General features: G+C 29.0%; 1 pseudogene across 1 annotated transcript in view; it reads right to left on the reverse strand.

Annotated features, from left to right (window-relative positions):
• LOC143236549 (ankyrin repeat and fibronectin type-III domain-containing protein 1-like) overlaps positions 1–18,768 on the reverse strand; it is a 319,259-nt pseudogene that overhangs the window by 30,613 nt on the left and 269,878 nt on the right. The window contains exons 6-10 of the transcript XR_013019582.1: positions 13,739–13,844; positions 12,622–12,729; positions 9,013–9,254; positions 7,606–7,710; positions 3,488–3,566 (exon numbers count right to left, since the gene is read on the reverse strand). The product of XR_013019582.1 is annotated as an ankyrin repeat and fibronectin type-III domain-containing protein 1-like (transcript). The remainder of the gene's footprint in view (positions 1–3,487; positions 3,567–7,605; positions 7,711–9,012; positions 9,255–12,621; positions 12,730–13,738; positions 13,845–18,768) is intronic.

An 18,768-nucleotide genomic window follows, 5' to 3' on the forward strand; every position in this document is an offset into this window, starting at 1 on the left:
ATTATATTATACTAATAGGATATTAGGTATTATAGCAAAATGATAATTATAAGTGAGCAGCAAGATATTATAGTAACAAGGTATTAGGTAAGATAGAAAATGGCAATTGTATGTATGGAGAAAAATATAATAGTAATAAGGTTTTAGGTATAAAAGTGAAATGATAATTATAAGCGTGCAGAAGATATTATAGTGATAAGGTATTAAATATGACAGTAAAATAATAATTATAAGTGTCAAGCAAGATATGATAGTGATAAGGTATAAAGAATGATAATAAAATAGTATTTTTAAGTGAGCACGAAGATATTATAGTAATAACGTATTAGGTATTATGGTAAAAGGATTATTATAAATATGCAGCAAGATATTATTGTAATAAGGTAATAGGTATAACAGTAAAACAATAATTATAAGTGAAAAGCAAGATATTATAGTGTAAGGTATTAGGTATGATAATAAAATCGTGATGATAAAGGTGCAGCAAGATATTATAGTAATAAGGTAATAGGTATGATTGTAAAATTATAATTATATGTGTGCAGAAAGATATAGTGATAAGATATTACGTATGATAGTAAAATGACAATTATAAGAGTGCAGGAAGATATTATTGTAATAAGTTATAAGATATGATAATTTTAAGTGATAAGCAAGATATTATAGTAATAAGGTATTAGGTAAGTTAGAAAACGATAATTATAAGTATGCAGTAAAATGTTATAGTAATAACTTATTAGGTATCATAGAAAATGGTAATTGTAAGTATGGAGAAAAATATTATTGTAATAATGTGTTAGGTATGACAGTAAAAGGATAATTATAAGTGAACAGCAACATATTATAGTAATAAGGTATTACGTATGATAGTAAAATGATAATTATAAGGATTCAGCAAGATATTATGTAATTGTAATAGGGTATTAGGTATGATAATTATAAATAAATAGCAAGATATTATAGTAATAAGGCATTAGGTATGATACTAAAATGATAATTATATCTGAGCAGCAAGATATAGCAAAAAGATATTACGTATGATAGTAAAATGATAATTATAAGTGAGAAGCAAGATATTATAGTAACATGGTAATTATAAGTATGCAACAAAATATTACAGTAATAAGGTATTAGGTATGATAGTAAAATGATAATTATAAGGATTCAGCAAGATATCATGGTGGTAAAGTGTTAGATATGATAATAAAAGGGTAATTATAAGGGTGCAGCAAAATATTACAGTATTAAGGTATTAAGAAAATAATTATAAGTGAGCAGCAAGATGTTAAAGTAATAAGGTATTACGTATGATAGAAAGTGGTAATTATAAGAATGCAGCAAAATATTATATATTATTATATATTATATATGACGTATGATAGAAAACTGGATATAAGTATAATGCAAAATATTATTGTAATAAGGTATAAGGTATGAGAGTAAAATGGTAATCATAAGAATGAAGCAAGATATTATTGTAATAATGTAATACGTGTGATAGTAAAATGATAATTATAAGTGAGCAGGAAGAAATTATACTGATAAGGTATTAGGTGTGATAGTAAAATGTTTATTACAAGTGAGAAGTAAGATATTACAGTGATAAGTTATAAGGAATGATAGTAAAATGATAATTATAAGAGTACAGCGATATATTATTGTAATAAGGTATTAGGTATAATAGTAAAATCATAATTATAAGTGAGCAGCAACATATTATAGTAATAATGTATTAGATATGATAGAAAATGGTAATTATAAGTGTGCAGCAAAATATTATAGTAATTAGGTATTAGGTATGATAGTAAAACGATAATTATAAGTGAAAAGCAAGATATTATAGTGGTAAGGTGTTAGGTATGATAATAAAATGGTAATTATAAGCGTGCAGCAAAATATTACAGTTTATTATATATTATATATTACGTATGACAGAAAACTGTATATACGTATAAGGCAAAATATTATTGTAATAAGGTATCAGGTATGAGAGTAAAATGGTAATTATAAGAATGAAACAAGATATTATTGTAATAAGGTATTATGTGTGATAGTAAAATGATAATTATAAGTAAGCAGGAAGAAATTATAGTGATAAGGTATTAGGTATGATAGTAAAATGTTCATTACAAGTGAGAAGTTATATATTATAGTGATAAGTTATAAGGAATGATAGTAAAATGATAATTATAATTGTACAGAGAGATATTATTGTAATAAGGTATTAGGTATGATAGTAAAATCATAATTATAAGTGAGCAGCAACATATTAGAGTAATAATGTATTAGGTATGATGGTAAAATGATAATTATAAGGGTTAAGCAAGATAGTATAGTGATAAGGTATTAAGTATGATAGTCAAATGGTAATTATAAGTATGAAGAAAGATAATATAGTAATAAGGTATTAGGTATGATGGTAAAATATTAATTATAAGTGAGCAGCAAGATATTAGTGATAAGGTATTACATATGATAGTTGAATGATAATTGAAAGTGATCAGCAAGATATTATAAAATTAAGGTATTAGGTATGATAGAAAAATGGTAATTATAAGTATGGAGCAAGATATTATAGTAATAAGGTATTATGTATGATACTAAAACGACAATTATAAGTGAAAAATAAGATATTATAGTGGTAAGGTATGAGGTACGATAATTATAAATGAGAAGCAAAACATAGTAATAAGGTATTAGGTATAATAGTAAAATGATAATTATATGTGTGCAGAAAGATATTATAGTGATAAGGTATTAAATACGATAGTAAAATGATAATTATAAGTGACAAGCAAGATATTATAGTGATAAGGTATAAGGAATGATAGTAAAATGATAACTGTGAGTGAGAAGCAAGGTATAGTAAAATGATATTATGTAGGATAGTAAAATGATAATTATAAGTAGGAAGATATTATAGTAATAAGGCATTAGGTATGATACTAAAATGATAATTATATGTGAGCAGCAAGATATAGCAAAAAGATATTACGTATGATAGTAAAATGATAATTATAAGTGAGCAGCAAGATATTATAGTAACATGGTAATTATAAGTATGCAACAAAATATTATAGTAATAAGGTATTAGGTATGATAGTAAAATGGTAATTATAAGTGAGCAGCAAGATATTATAGTGATGAGATATAAGGAATGATAGTAAAATGATAACTGTTAGTGAGCAGCTAGGTATAGCAATAAGGTGTCAGGTATGATAGTAAAATGCTAGTTATAAATGAGCAGCAAGATATTATAGTGATAAGGTATTAGTTATGATAATAAAATGGTAATTATTAGTGTTCAGCAAGATATAGTGTTAAGGTACTTAGTTGTACGAATGTATTTATTGCACATAATCATGAATAACATTTTCAATCATTCAGCGACTAAGTTAAGATGCAGCAAACAAGCGAAGAACACGCTTAATTTTGTAACAGTGAATTTATGATGTTTCCACAGACATTTTCATAACATTAGTCCTACCTGTTCACGTCAACGTTCGTTGTTTCAAAAATTGTGTACGCACGTTCCACATGTTCGTGTTCTACAGCAACGAAAAGCGCTGAAAGTAAAATGTTATTAAAACTAAACAATCTAATCAAACAATTTGTTCCTTAACATTTTTCAAAACTGTAACAGAAACTAGCAAGTAAACACGTTCGGGGGTGACGTAGTGTAATTTTTACGAACTCAACATTATGTTTTATTAATTTAACACTACACTTACCTATCATTCTTATAATTATTACACTGCTGACGTTAGATAAAAATATTTCATTAATTTAACATTAGACTTATCTATTAGTAGGTTATAATTATTAGACTGTTGATATCAAGTAAAATATTTCATTAATTTAACATTACACTTTTCTATCATCATTATAATTATTAGACTGTTGATATCAATAAAAATATTTCATTAATTTAACATTACACTTATCTATCATCATTATAATTATTAGACTGTTGATATCAAATAAAAATATTTCATTAATTTAACATTACACTTATCTACCATCATTATAATTATTAGACTGTTGATAACAAGTACAAATATTTCATTAATTTAACATTACACTTATCTATCATCATTATAATTATTAGACTGTTGATAACAAGTAAAAATATTTCATTAATTTAACATTACACTTATCTATCATCATTATAATTATTAGACTGTTGATAACAAGTACAAATATTTCATTAATTTAACATTACACTTATCTATCATCATTATAATTATTAGACTGTTGATAACAAGTACAAATATTTCATTAATTTAACATTACACTTATCTATCATCATTATAATTATTAGACTGTTGATAACAAGTACAAATATTTCATTAATTTAACATTACACTTATCTATCATCATTATAATTATTAGACTGTTGATATCAAGTAAAAATATTTTATTAATTTAACATTACACTTATCTATCATCATTATAATTATTAGACTGTTGATAACAAGTAAAAATATTTAATTAATTTAACATTACACTTATTTATCATCATTATAATTATTAGACTGTTGATAACAAGTAAAAATATTTCATTAATTTAACATTACACTTATTTATCATCATTATAATTATTAGACTGTTGATAACAAGTAAAAATATTTCATTAATTTAACATTACACCTATCTATCATCATTATAATTATTAGACTGTTGATAACAACTAAAAATATTTCATTAATTTAACATTACACTTATCTATCATCATTATAATTATTAGACTGTTGATAACAAGTAAAAATATATCATTAATTTAACATTACACTTATCTATCATCATTATAATTATTAGACTGTTGATAACAACTAAAAATATTTCATTAATTTAACATTACACTTATCTATCATCATTATAATTATTAGACTGTTGATAACAACTAAAAATATTTCATTAATTTAACATTACACTTATCTATCATCATTATAATTATTAGACTGTTGATAACAACTAAAAATATTTCATTAATTTAACATTACACTTATCTATCATCATTATAATTATTAGACTGTTGATAACAAGTACAAATATTTCATTAATTTAACATTACACTTATCTATCATCATTATAATTATTAGACTGTTGATAACAAGTACAAATATTTCATTAATTTAACATTACACTTATCTATCATCATTATAATTATTAGACTGTTGATAACAAGTACAAATATTTCATTAATTTAACATTACACTTATCTATCATCATTATAATGATTAGACTGTTGATAATAAGTACAAATATTTCATTAATTTAACATTACACTTATCTATCATCATTATAATTATTAGACTGTTGATAACAACTAAAAATATTTCATTAATTTAACATTACACTTATCTATCATCATTATAATTATTAGACTGTTGATAACAACTAAAAATATTTCATTAATTTAACATTACACTTATCTATCATCATTATAATTATTAGACTGTTGATAACAACTAAAAATATTTCATTAATTTAACATTACACTTATCTATCATCATTATAATTATTAGACTGTTGATAACAAGTAAAAATATTTCATTAATTTAACAATACACTTATCTATCATCATTATAATTATTAGACTGTTGATAACAACTAAAATTATTTCATTAATTTAACATTACACTGATCTATCATCATTATAATTATTAGACTGTTGATAACAAATACAAATATTTCATTAATTTAACATTACACTTATCTATCATCATTATAATTATTAGACTGTTGATAACAAATACAAATATTTCATTAATTTAACATTACACTTATCTATCATCATTATAATTATTAGACTGTTGATAACAAGTAAAAATATTTTATTAATTTAACAATACACTTATCTATCATCATTATAATCATTAGACTGTTGATAACAAGTAAAAATATTTCATTAATTTAACAATTCACTTATCTATCATCATTATAATTATTAGACTGTTGATAACAAGTACAAATATTTCATTAATTTAACAATACACTTATCTATCATCATTATAATCATTAGACTGTTGATAACAAGTAAAAATATTTCATTAATTTAACAATACACTTATCTATCATCATTATAATTATTAGACTGTTGATAACAAGTAAAAATATTTCATTAATTTAACAATACACTTATCTATCATCATTATATTTATTAGACTGTTGATAACAACTAAAAATATTTCATTAATTTAACATTACACTTATCTATCATCATTATAATTATTAGACTGTTGATAACAAGTACAAATATTTCATTAATTTAACATTACACTTATCTATCATCATTATAATTATTAGACTGTTGATAACAAGTACAAATATTTCATTAATTTAACATTACACTTATCTATCATCATTATAATTATTAGACTGTTGATAACAAGTACAAATATTTCATTAATTTAACATTACACTTATCTATCATCATTATAATGATTAGACTGTTGATAATAAGTACAAATATTTCATTAATTTAACATTACACTTATCTATCATCATTATAATTATTAGACTGTTGATAACAACTAAAAATATTTCATTAATTTAACATTACACTTATCTATCATCATTATAATTATTAGACTGTTGATAACAACTAAAAATATTTCATTAATTTAACATTACACTTATCTATCATCATTATAATTATTAGACTGTTGATAACAACTAAAAATATTTCATTAATTTAACATTACACTTATCTATCATCATTATAATTATTAGACTGTTGATAACAAGTAAAAATATTTTATTAATTTAACAATGCACTTATCTATCATCATTATAATCATTAGACTGTTGATAACAAGTAAAAATATTTCATTAATTTAACAATACACTTATCTATCATCATTATAATTATTAGACTGTTGATAACAACTAAAAATATTTCATTAATTTAACATTACACTGATCTATCATCATTATAATTATTAGACTGTTGATAACAAATACAAATATTTCATTAATTTAACATTACACTTATCTATCATCATTATAATTATTAGACTGTTGATAACAAATACAAATATTTCATTAATTTAACATTACACTTATCTATCATCATTATAATTATTAGACTGTTGATAACAAGTAAAAATATTTTATTAATTTAACAATACACTTATCTATCATCATTATAATCATTAGACTGTTGATAACAAGTAAAAATATTTCATTAATTTAACAATTCACTTATCTATCATCATTATAATTATTAGACTGTTGATAACAAGTACAAATATTTCATTAATTTAACAATACACTTATCTATCATCATTATAATCATTAGACTGTTGATAACAAGTAAAAATATTTCATTAATTTAACAATACACTTATCTATCATCATTATAATTATTAGACTGTTGATAACAAGTAAAAATATTTCATTAATTTAACAATACACTTATCTATCATCATTATATTTATTAGACTGTTGATAACAAGTAAAAATATTTCATTAATTTAACATAACACTTATCTATCATCATTATAATTATTAGACTGTTGATAACAAGTAAAAATATTTCATTAATTTAACAATACACTTATCTATTAGTAGGTTATTCAACTATTTCACTCAAATACTTACCTTGCAAATTAATATTAAATTTACTGATTTTTTGAAGTTTCTTCTTTTCAGCTTTAGTGAGTGCTAAACCTTCGAGGAGCACGTCAACACTACTGTGTCGTATTCCTAGAATTTAAAGCAGAAAGAAAAAGTTTCGCTTGTATTATACACTACATCACGTCTTAGTGTATGTGTTTAACAGAAACCAAACTCTTAACACTACTACATTTTACTCATTGAAGTTTGTATGCTAAGGTCTATATTTAATGTAATATTACTTGGTTTGTTATTGATTAACTCTTCAGAAATCTTAACGATCGTTATTGTAAACTTATTTTCAAGCACAGTTGTTGTAATGGTATAAAGACGTGATAAAGCAGAAAAAAAACAACATGAAAAATCCTGTGTATCTAACCCTTTAACTGTCCAAGTGGAATATAAAAATACCCTGTAACTACGCCTTAACGATCACAATGGGATATTAAAGATACCCTGTAAGTACCGCTTTAACGATCACAGTAGGACATTAAATATACTCTGTAACTACCGTCTTAACAGTCAGAGTAGGACATTAAAGATACCCTGTAACTACCGCTTTAACGATCAGAGTAGGACATTAAAAATACCCTGTAACTACCGCTTTAACGATCAGAGTAGGACATTAAAAATACCCTGTAACTACCGCTTTAACGATCACAGTAGGACATTAAAGATACTCTGTAACTACCGCTTTAACGATCAGAGTAGGACATTAAAAATACCCTGTAACTACCGCTTTAACGATCACAGTAGGACATTAAAGATACTCTGTAACTACCGTCTTAACAGTCAGAGTAAGAGATTAAAGATACCCTGTAACTACCACTTTAACGGTCAGAGCAAGACATTAAAGATACCCTGTAACTACCCCCTTTATAATCAGAGTACGACATTACATATACTGTGTAACTGCTCTTCTAAGAGTCACAGTAAGCCATCACATGCACCTGTAACTTCTACTCTAAAAATCGCAGTAAGCATTTCCAAACACCTGTAACCACCCTTTTAACAGCCACAGTAAGTTATTACAAATAAGGGTTTTTCGTGCATAAGAGGTCGAAACTATCAAGGAAGCATTCTTACTGGAAGATACATGTTTATTGTTTGTTCAATCAAGATTTCATGAAAGTAAGAGTTTCTATCATAGTCTACTGTGTGTTCCTTAAATTCATCCTGAACCAAAACTATAGATACGGAAGGTTAAATCTGTACATCACAGAAAAGGATAATCTCGTATAGAAGGTTTTGGACTTCAAAACTGAATACTTCAAACAGAAAATATTATTGTACATATATGTTTTACCTTTTCCAATTAATATTCCTTCTTGAATTTTTTAAATCATAAACATGCTTTCATATTCTCATCACAATAAATAAAAAGGAACACACCTGGAATGGCTTTGGTCAGTTTATTTGGCAAACCAGGAGAAGAAGGGACAGCGATCCTCTTCTGGTTTTCTAGATGGGAAGGAACGCTAGGCGAAGATGGCAGATGTTTGTTATTAGGAATGACGAGTCCTCTAGCGGTAACACTGCTGTGAGCAGGCTGAATGTTATGACTGCTTGTGCATGAAACGTTTAAAAGACTGTCAATACTAGAGGCCTTTCTCACTGTAGTGGTCTCTCGTTTCCTGTTGGCAAAATACTTTATTTTCTGGTAATAATATAATCAGATCTACTGATAGTACAATAATGTATTATATTTGAAATATTTCCCTCTGTCAGAACTTAAAATAGGCCTAAAATGTTTTATACTTTAAAATCAATTTTGAACATGATTCGTACATGAATAATATTTACAAGATACGTAGTAATTCTGCTTGGTTATTTCGTATTCTACGCAAGAACCAGCTGTGACTAAATTGAACTGAAAAACTACAGTAAAAGCGGTTAGTCAACGCCACTCACTTCAAACTCTCTGACAACCCTGATCGAAGAGTGGGATATGGCCTTCTCTCTTATGACGCACATTTGAACACAAAATGCAAATTACCAATTCGCAATAACAAGACTCGAATTTGGAGCCCTCAGATTCATAGTACAATACAATAATCATTGGAGCATACCAAACTCTGCACAGATTTATTTGAAATCAGAGGAAGGACATCTCACGCACGATTTTAACTCACTACCTATATTCCTTCATTACTGAATCTGTAATGCAGTTTCGAGACAGAAACGACACAAACGCCTACACGACAGGTGAATAAATACAATAAATACAGTAAATACAATAAATACAGTAATTACAATAAATATAGTAAATACAGTAAATACAATAAATACAGTAAATACAATAAATACAGTAAATACAATACACGCTTAGAGAGCGTTACGGATACTTAACCGTGTTCATTTCAACCCTTTCACAATATTTAACTATCAATAGTAAAACACATCATACAAAAATCTTCCTCATCACAGAGAGAAAAGAACACTTCACACATAAAAACTCTACCTTAACACCAATAGAAGATAACCATTCATACAAAAAACTCTACCTCAACACAGATAGAAGATAACAGATCATACAAAACCTCTTCCTCAATACAGAAGATAACACATCATACAAAAACTCTACCTCAACACAGATAGAAGATAACAGATCATACCAAAACTCTTCCTCAATACAGTAGATAACGCATCATACAAAAACTCTACCTCAACACAGATAGAAGATAACAGATCATACAAAAACTCTTCCTCAATACAGAAGATAACGCATCATACAAAAAATCTACCTCAACACAGATAGAAGATAACAGATCATACAAAAAATCTCTACTTCAACACAGACAGAAGATAACGTATAAAAAAAAACTCTAACCAATACCAATAGAAGAGTTTGTTCTTGTTGAAAGGTAAACGCAAAACTACACAATGGGCTATCTGTATTTTGCATTTTAAAAATATAAACAGCTAGGATTACTCTTTACAATTACAAATAAACTAATTATTGTTTACAACCATAAACAGCTAGTAATACTATTTACAGGTAACAACAGCTAGTAATACTGTTTACAGGTAACAACAGCTAGTAATACTATTTACAGGTAACAACAGCTAGTAATACTATTTACAGGTAACAACAGCTAGTAACACTATTTACAGGTAACAACAGCTAGTAATACTGTTTACAGGTAACAACAGCTAGTAATACTGTTTACAAGTAACAACAGCTAGTAATACTATTTACAGGTAACAACAGCTAGTAATAGTGTTTATATATGTAAACATCTAGTATAACTGTTTACAACTATAAACCTTTGTAATGCGAGGGCTGTTCAAAAATACGCGGACTGTTTGAATTGCGGGGCTCCAGTTGGTTCCAGGGGAATCTGCTTAGTGTCGCTAGGTTCGCACAGATAAGCTGATTATGACGCCATTTCCCGATTGCAGATATCTTCATTTGTGTATTAGCTACGCGGTTTTAAGTGAAGTGCGATTTTTTCGTTTGGCGGATTTCAGAATGAATGACCTGATCCTTCAGCAACGACTTGCTGAGATTAAGGCAAATGCGACGAAGGAGCTGGAGGACATTACAAAGAAGCATACCAGGACTGTTTCAACAAGTGGAAACACCGTTGGGATAAGTGTGTGCGTTGGGGAGGAGAGTACTTTGAAGGGGTCCTAGACCTGTAACTTCTAAATAAAGTACATTTTGTTTTATGACGTCAGTCCGTGTATTTTTTGAACAGACCTCGTACTGTTTACCAGCACGAAAAGCTAGCATTACTGTTTACAATAATAAACAACTAGCATTACTCTTTACAACTATAAACAGATACCATTTCTGTTTACGACTATAACTAGACTAGTAACGTAATATACAAGTATCAGCATATAGTAACAGTTTATAGAAGTATATATATAGATGCATATAACATATACTAAAGAAATAGGAATATACAACATACACTAAGTATATATATATGCATATTACATATACTTAGTATATACATACATATAACATATACTAAGTATATAGATACATATAACATCTACTAAGTATATAGGAATATACAACATACACTAAGTATATAGATGCGTGTAACATATACTAAGTATTTAGGTACATATAACATATACCAAGTATACAGGAACATAAAACATATACTATGTATATAAATACATATAACATATACTAAGTATATAGATACATATGACATATACTAAGTATATAGGTTGCATATAGCATATATTATGTATATAGGAACATATAACATATACCAAGTATACAGGAACATAAAACATATACTATGTATATAAATACATATAACATATACTAAGTATATAGATACATATGACATATACTAAGTATATAGGTACATATAGCATATATTATGTACATAGGAACATATAACATGTACCAAGTATACAGGAACATAAAACATATACTATGTATATAAATACATATAACATATACTAAGTATATAGATACATATAACATCTACTAAGCATATAGGGATATACAACATACACTAAGTATATAGATGCGTGTAACATATACTAAGTATTTAGGTTACATATAACATATACCAAGTATACAGGAACATAAAACATATACTATGTATATAAATACATATAACATATAATACTAAGTATATAGATACATATGACATATACTAAGTATATAGGTTTTATATAGCATATATTATGTATATAGGAACATATAACATATACCAAGTATACAGGAACATAAAACATATACTATGTATATAAATACATATAACATATACTAAATTATATAGATACATATGACATATACTAAGTATATAGGTACATATAGCATATATTATGTATATAGGAACATATAACATATACCAAGTATACAGGAACATAAAACATATACTATGTATATAAATACATATAACATATACTAAGTATATAGATACATATGACATATACTAAGTATATAGGTACATATAGCATATATTATGTATATAGGAACATATAACATATACCAGTAACCTTATAAACACAAAATGTTTTACTTACCCTTCCGAAGAAACTTTCGTAGTTTCAGTATTTTTATCTTTGGAACTCAATAACCGAGCCAGTTTGGAGAAGCCAACGCGTGTTAATGGAAAGCCGGGATATTCATACCTAGTGGCATTAAGTACAATGGAAAAACGTTTCAGAAAAATTTGTAAGATGAATCACGATCCCAAATATCACCATTTAATCATAATTAAATATAGTTTATTATAACAAACCTAAAACCTGTTAATTAACGTTGCGAAATGTATGCATAAGGAGAACAAAAATGATTATTTTAATCAACATTAATATCAAACTAAGCTTCTAAACTAGTGACTAGATACTAGAGACACATGTAACCACACTTAGCAAAGGTAGAATAATGTCCTTACTAAACTAGTGACTAGATACTAGAGACACATGTAACCACACTTAGCAAAGGTAGAATAATGTCCTTACTAAACTAGTGATTAGATACTAGAGACACATGTAACCACACTCAGTAAAGGGATATTAACGTCCTTACTAAACATGTGACTAGATACTAGAGACACATGTAACCACACTTAGTTGAGGGAGATTAATATCCTTACTAAACTAGTGACTAGATACTAGAGACACATGTAACCACACTTAGTAGAGGGATATTAATATCCTTACTAAACTAGTGACTAGATACTAGAGACACATGTAACCACATTTAGTAGAGGAAATTAATATCCTTACTAAACTAGTGACTAGATACTAGAGACACATGTAACCACACTTAATACAGGGAAATTAATGTCCTTACTAAACTAGTGACAAGATACTAGAGACACAAGTAACCATACTTAATACAGGGAGATTAACGTCCTTACTAAAGGCATATAAGAAATAGAAGGTTAGCCAAACCTAATCCAACCCGAACAACATTATCACATAAGGTATGGTACATATCACAATACCACTGAAGATAATTTCATCGTGAAGAGACACTAGAATATCAAGTAAGTGTATATTGAAATCAAACATTATACAAAACCATCCTACGAATTAAGTTTAGTTTTCAACTTCTGTACTTTACGTTTCTGTGTAATTGTTTTTCTATATTTGATTACGACCATAAACGTGCTAATATTAGAATAGAAGTTACCTCTGTTTAGTGCTTGTACTCAAAGTGTGGCGAGAAGAAATGGGTGAAATACTTGGTGACTTGGTAGAAGAACCAATATCATCTTCGGGTACCAGGAAATGTAAGCCTGATGAAAACACAATAAAAACATGCTAATAAACACAAGTTATTAAGATATAATATTTTATATTTATGGTGTATCCTAAAAATCTCTGTAAATAATTCATAAATTCATCTTGATCTGAAACAGGTTCGAATATGTATCATTAAGAATCAGTCTTATTTGTATCATCCAGTCCTGTTGTAGCTGAGATGATAAAGTTATAGATTTGAACATTGCATATAAGTTTCATTCATCCGTGAATTAGAGATAGAAGAAAATATTTTTTAATCGATACTAATTGAACTAAAATGTTAGAGTTCTCTAAAACAGAAACCTTAAGTACAGGATTAAGCCTACTTCAACCTTTCCGCTTTTGTTTTTTTGGGTTTTTTTTAGAATGAGTTAAGCCTACTCTCACCAGCAGCAGATAAAGTATTGCAGTGGTTGCCTACACACTGTAATTCGATATAACTTGATTAAACTGTTTTAAGAACATACTTTCAAAAGTCGTGCAGCTTCTACAATTTCGCTTTTGATTAAATTCGTTTCCGATACAAATTGGCCCAACATGTAGGCGTTTGACAAAACATCGGGTTACAAAACTACTGTGTTTTTTCTGAATATGAAACGCTAAACTAAAACTTGAATATGTTGACAAATCCTGGGATTCATTCTCCTTATTTTGTTTTGTCGGTACCATACATAAGTTACTCTGTTTTAGCAGCCTCGTACAGAAATCAGGGTGTTTGGTTTTGTAATATGTTACCAGGAGTCAATTAAAATGTATATATATATATATATATATATAATTTATAAAACTGATAATTTACACAAGAAATCTTAAGTGTTGAATGTCTTCAAAATATATATACCTTTAATACAGCCACCCCACGAGGCACAACGGTATGTATGACGGCTAGTAACGCTAAAAATCGGGTTTCGACACCCGCGGTGGACACAACACCCATTGTGTAGCTGTGCGCATAACTACAAACAAACAAATACACCTTTCACTCAGTTCCCATATAAGGTGCTCCCCGTTAGTACAGCGGTAAGTCTACGGAGTTATAACGCTAAAATCAGCGGTTCGATTACCCTCGGTGGGCTCAGCAGATAGTCTGAGGTGGGTTTGCTAGAAGAAAAACACACACACATATAAGGAGCATTTTTAAGCGTTTAGTTGGATCAAATACAGCCGTCAATAATTTTAATATATAAAATGCAGACGGCTGTATTTTCCGCCAAGAGAAATTTGTACAGACTGAATAACAAGAATGACTGTGACTCTTGTAACACACCCTTAAAGGTCCAGCATGGCCAGGTGGTTAAGGCAATCGACTCGTAATCCAAGGATCGCGGGTTCGAATCCCCGTCACACCAACCATGCTCGCCCTTTCAGCCGTGGGAGCGTTATAAAGTCAATCCCACTATTCGTTGGTAAAATAATAGTCCAAGAGTTGGCGGTGGGTGGTGACGACTAGCTGCCTTTCCTCTTGTTTTACACTGCTAAATTAGGGACGACTAGCTCTCATGTAGCTTTGAATGAAATTCAAAAGCAAACAAACAAACGCACCCTAAGACCTTCTGTAGAGCAGACCTAGACATCAGCCACTAAATCACCAAACAGTAAAAAATAAATTACTATCCAGAAGTTAACATAATGTGATAGATTATAACAAGCACGTATTCAAATAGTTCGGCAAAGTGTAAATTTTTAAATCCAAGCTGAAGAACTCACTATGGTTATCGCTGTAATCAAAGGTTATTCCTCTGCTAAATTTTGTTCGATTATATTGAAAGGAAGACGATAAAGTTGTCTCGCCATCTACCGGGTCTTCGGGATCTTCAGACTGGGATTTCTCAATTTTCGGTTTTCGCCACTGCTTCGGTCGATAACCAACGTCTTGTAACGGTTTCTTTTCCGGAACTTGAATTTCTGAAGCGGACGGTGCGCGAGGTAACGGATGCATCGTGGACTTTCACAGATGTCGCGTTATAACTCCTATTGTCACAGAAGACTTTTATAAACTGATATGCACGATGCAACTCGTATAGATATGATGCAAATTGGTTACAGCTAACCTTCCGTAAGCCTCGTCTAAGGATGTGCCTGGCCCGTTTCCATGGGGACGAAAGAAAGCCAGCAAACATCACTTAGCGGTACAATAGCACTAATATCTACTGAGAAATGTAGAATTGAAAGTCACGTGATCATGACCGGAATCCCCGGAGATTAACGCGATGCGAGTAATAGTTTTAATACCTTTGTATCGCTGACATTATAGTGATAAAACTGTGTGCGTGACTGTCGCTAGGTGTTGACAACAATAATGTATATTTTAAGGAGAGACAAAGACGTTGGTTAAACAACATACCGGCTTACGTCACGCTAGCTCGTCTTGACGACTTCTTCGGGATCTGTGGATGTATAGATGCTTAAAGGACGAACGTTTGTTTGTTTGTTTGTTTGTTAAGTACGTACTTAATAAAGTTGATAATGTCTCCTTTCGTACACTTTGTTTAACAATTAATGGGAAATCGTTATACTTGCAAGCGCCCATAGAAAGCTAAATAAATAGATAAACCAATAGATAGATAAAAAGAAAGAGAGACAGCTAGATAGACAGAAAACTTGTTGCAATTGCAAACACGGGTTCCTATATATAATGGGTTATAACACAAGAATGCTTTACAATGAACAAAACCTTACGCCCGGGCGCAACTGTGACAAGAAAGAACTGGTTCGACTAATCAGTGATGTCGAGAAAACCCACTTGTAGAAAAATATATATGTAAAAACGGAGAATATTTTACATAGAAGAGCGAACGTTTCGACCTTCTTCGGTCATCGTCAGGTTCACAAAGAAAGAAGGTAACTGACCAGAAGCATCCAACACCGCCCTCTACATTCCGACACTCACTTTCACAACCCCTTCCAAACATGTAGTCAGCTTCCGGCCAGTTACCTCTTTCTTTGTGAACCTGACGATGACTGAAGAAGATAGAAACGTTGTTCGCTCTTCTATGTAAAATATTTTCTCAACCCAAACGAGCCGTTTTTGCATATATATAACTGGTTCGACTGTTCTTCTGCTTAATATTAAAAAAATATATATTGATACCAATAATGGGCTGGTGTTTAATAATATAAGAAAGTAATTATTACGTTATCAATACTTACCATAAAAAATACTGACAATAATTACAGTTTACATACTTAACACAGTTCACATTATTACAGTTGATGACTTTTGTCTATACGACTACTGTTCCTGTCGTAAACCAAGCTAGCCTTGACTGATGCTACATTGTTAATAGGCAATAAGGAGAAACCTCTATCTAATGCTACATTGTTAATAGGCAATAAGGAGAAACTTTTATCTTATGCTACATTGTTAATAGGCAATAAGGAGAAACCTCTATCTAATGCTACATTGTTAATAGGCAATAAGGAGAAACTTTTATCTAATGCTACATTGTTAATAGGCAATAAGGAGAAACCTCTATCTAATGCTACATTGTTAATAGGCAATAAGGAGAAACCTCTATCTAATGCTACATTGTTAATAGCAATAAGGAGAAACTTTTATCTAATGCTACATTGTTAATAGCAATAAGGAGAAACTTTTATCTAATGCTAAATTGTTAATAGACAATAAGGAGAAACCTCTATCTAATGCTACATTGTTAATAGGCAATAAGGAGAAACCTCTATCTAATGCTACATTGTTAATAGGCAATAAGGAGAAACTTTTATCTAATGCTACATTGTTAATAGGCAATAAGGAGAAACCTCTATCTAATGCTACATTGTTAATAGGCAATAAGGAGAAACTTTTATCTAATGCTACATTGTTAATAGGCAATAAGGAGAAACCTCTATCTAATGCTACATTGTTAATAGGCAATAAGGAGAAACCTCTATCTAATGCTACATTGTTAATAGCAATAAGGAGAAACTTTTATCTAATGCTACATTGTTAATAGCAATAAGGAGAAACTTTTATCTAATGCTAAATTGTTAATAGACAATAAGGAGAAACCTCTATCTAATGCTACATTGTTAATAGGCAATAAGGAGAAACCTCTATCTAATGCTACATTGTTAATAGGCAATAAGGAGAAACTTTTATCTAATGCTACATTGTTAATAGGCAATAAGGAGAAACCTCTATCTAATGCTACATTGTTAATAGGCAATAAGGAGAAACCTCTATCTAATGCTACATTGTTAATAGGCAATAAGGAGAAACCTCTATCTAATGCTACATTGTTAATAGGCAATAAGGAGAAACCTCTATCTAATGCTACATTGTTAATAGGCAATAAGGAGAAACCTCTATCTAATGCTACATTGTTAATAGGCAATAAGGAGAAACCTCTATCTAATGCTACATTGTTAATAGGCAATAAGGAGAAACCTCTATCTAATGCTACATTGTTAATAGGCAATAAGGAGAAACCTCTATCTAATGCTACATTGTTAATAGGCAATAAGGAGAAACTTTTATCTAATGCTACATTGTTAATAGGCAATAAGGAGAAACCTCTATCTAATGCTACATTGTTAATAGGCAATAAGGAGAAACCTCTATCTAATGCTACATTGTTAATAGGCAATAAGGAGAAACCTCTATCTAATGCTACATTGTTAATAGGCAATAAGGGGAAACCTCTATCTAATGCTACATTGTTAATAGGCAATAAGGAGAAACCTCTATCTAATGCTACATTGTTAATAGGCAATAAGGAAAAAATTTTATCTAATGCTACATTGTTAACAAGTAACAACGAGAAACTGTGTTTTTTACAACGGTTGGTGTGGGTACTAAAACCTTTACCAAAATAAAGCAAATAGCAACGTTTCGACCTTTATAGGTCATTTTCAGGTTAACAAAGAAAGAGTTTGCAACTGAGCGTTACCGAGCACATGTCTTAGGGACGAGAG

This window comes from Tachypleus tridentatus, chromosome 13 (genome assembly GCF_004210375.1).
Source record: "Tachypleus tridentatus isolate NWPU-2018 chromosome 13, ASM421037v1, whole genome shotgun sequence".
Taxonomy (NCBI): domain Eukaryota; kingdom Metazoa; phylum Arthropoda; class Merostomata; order Xiphosura; family Limulidae; genus Tachypleus; species Tachypleus tridentatus.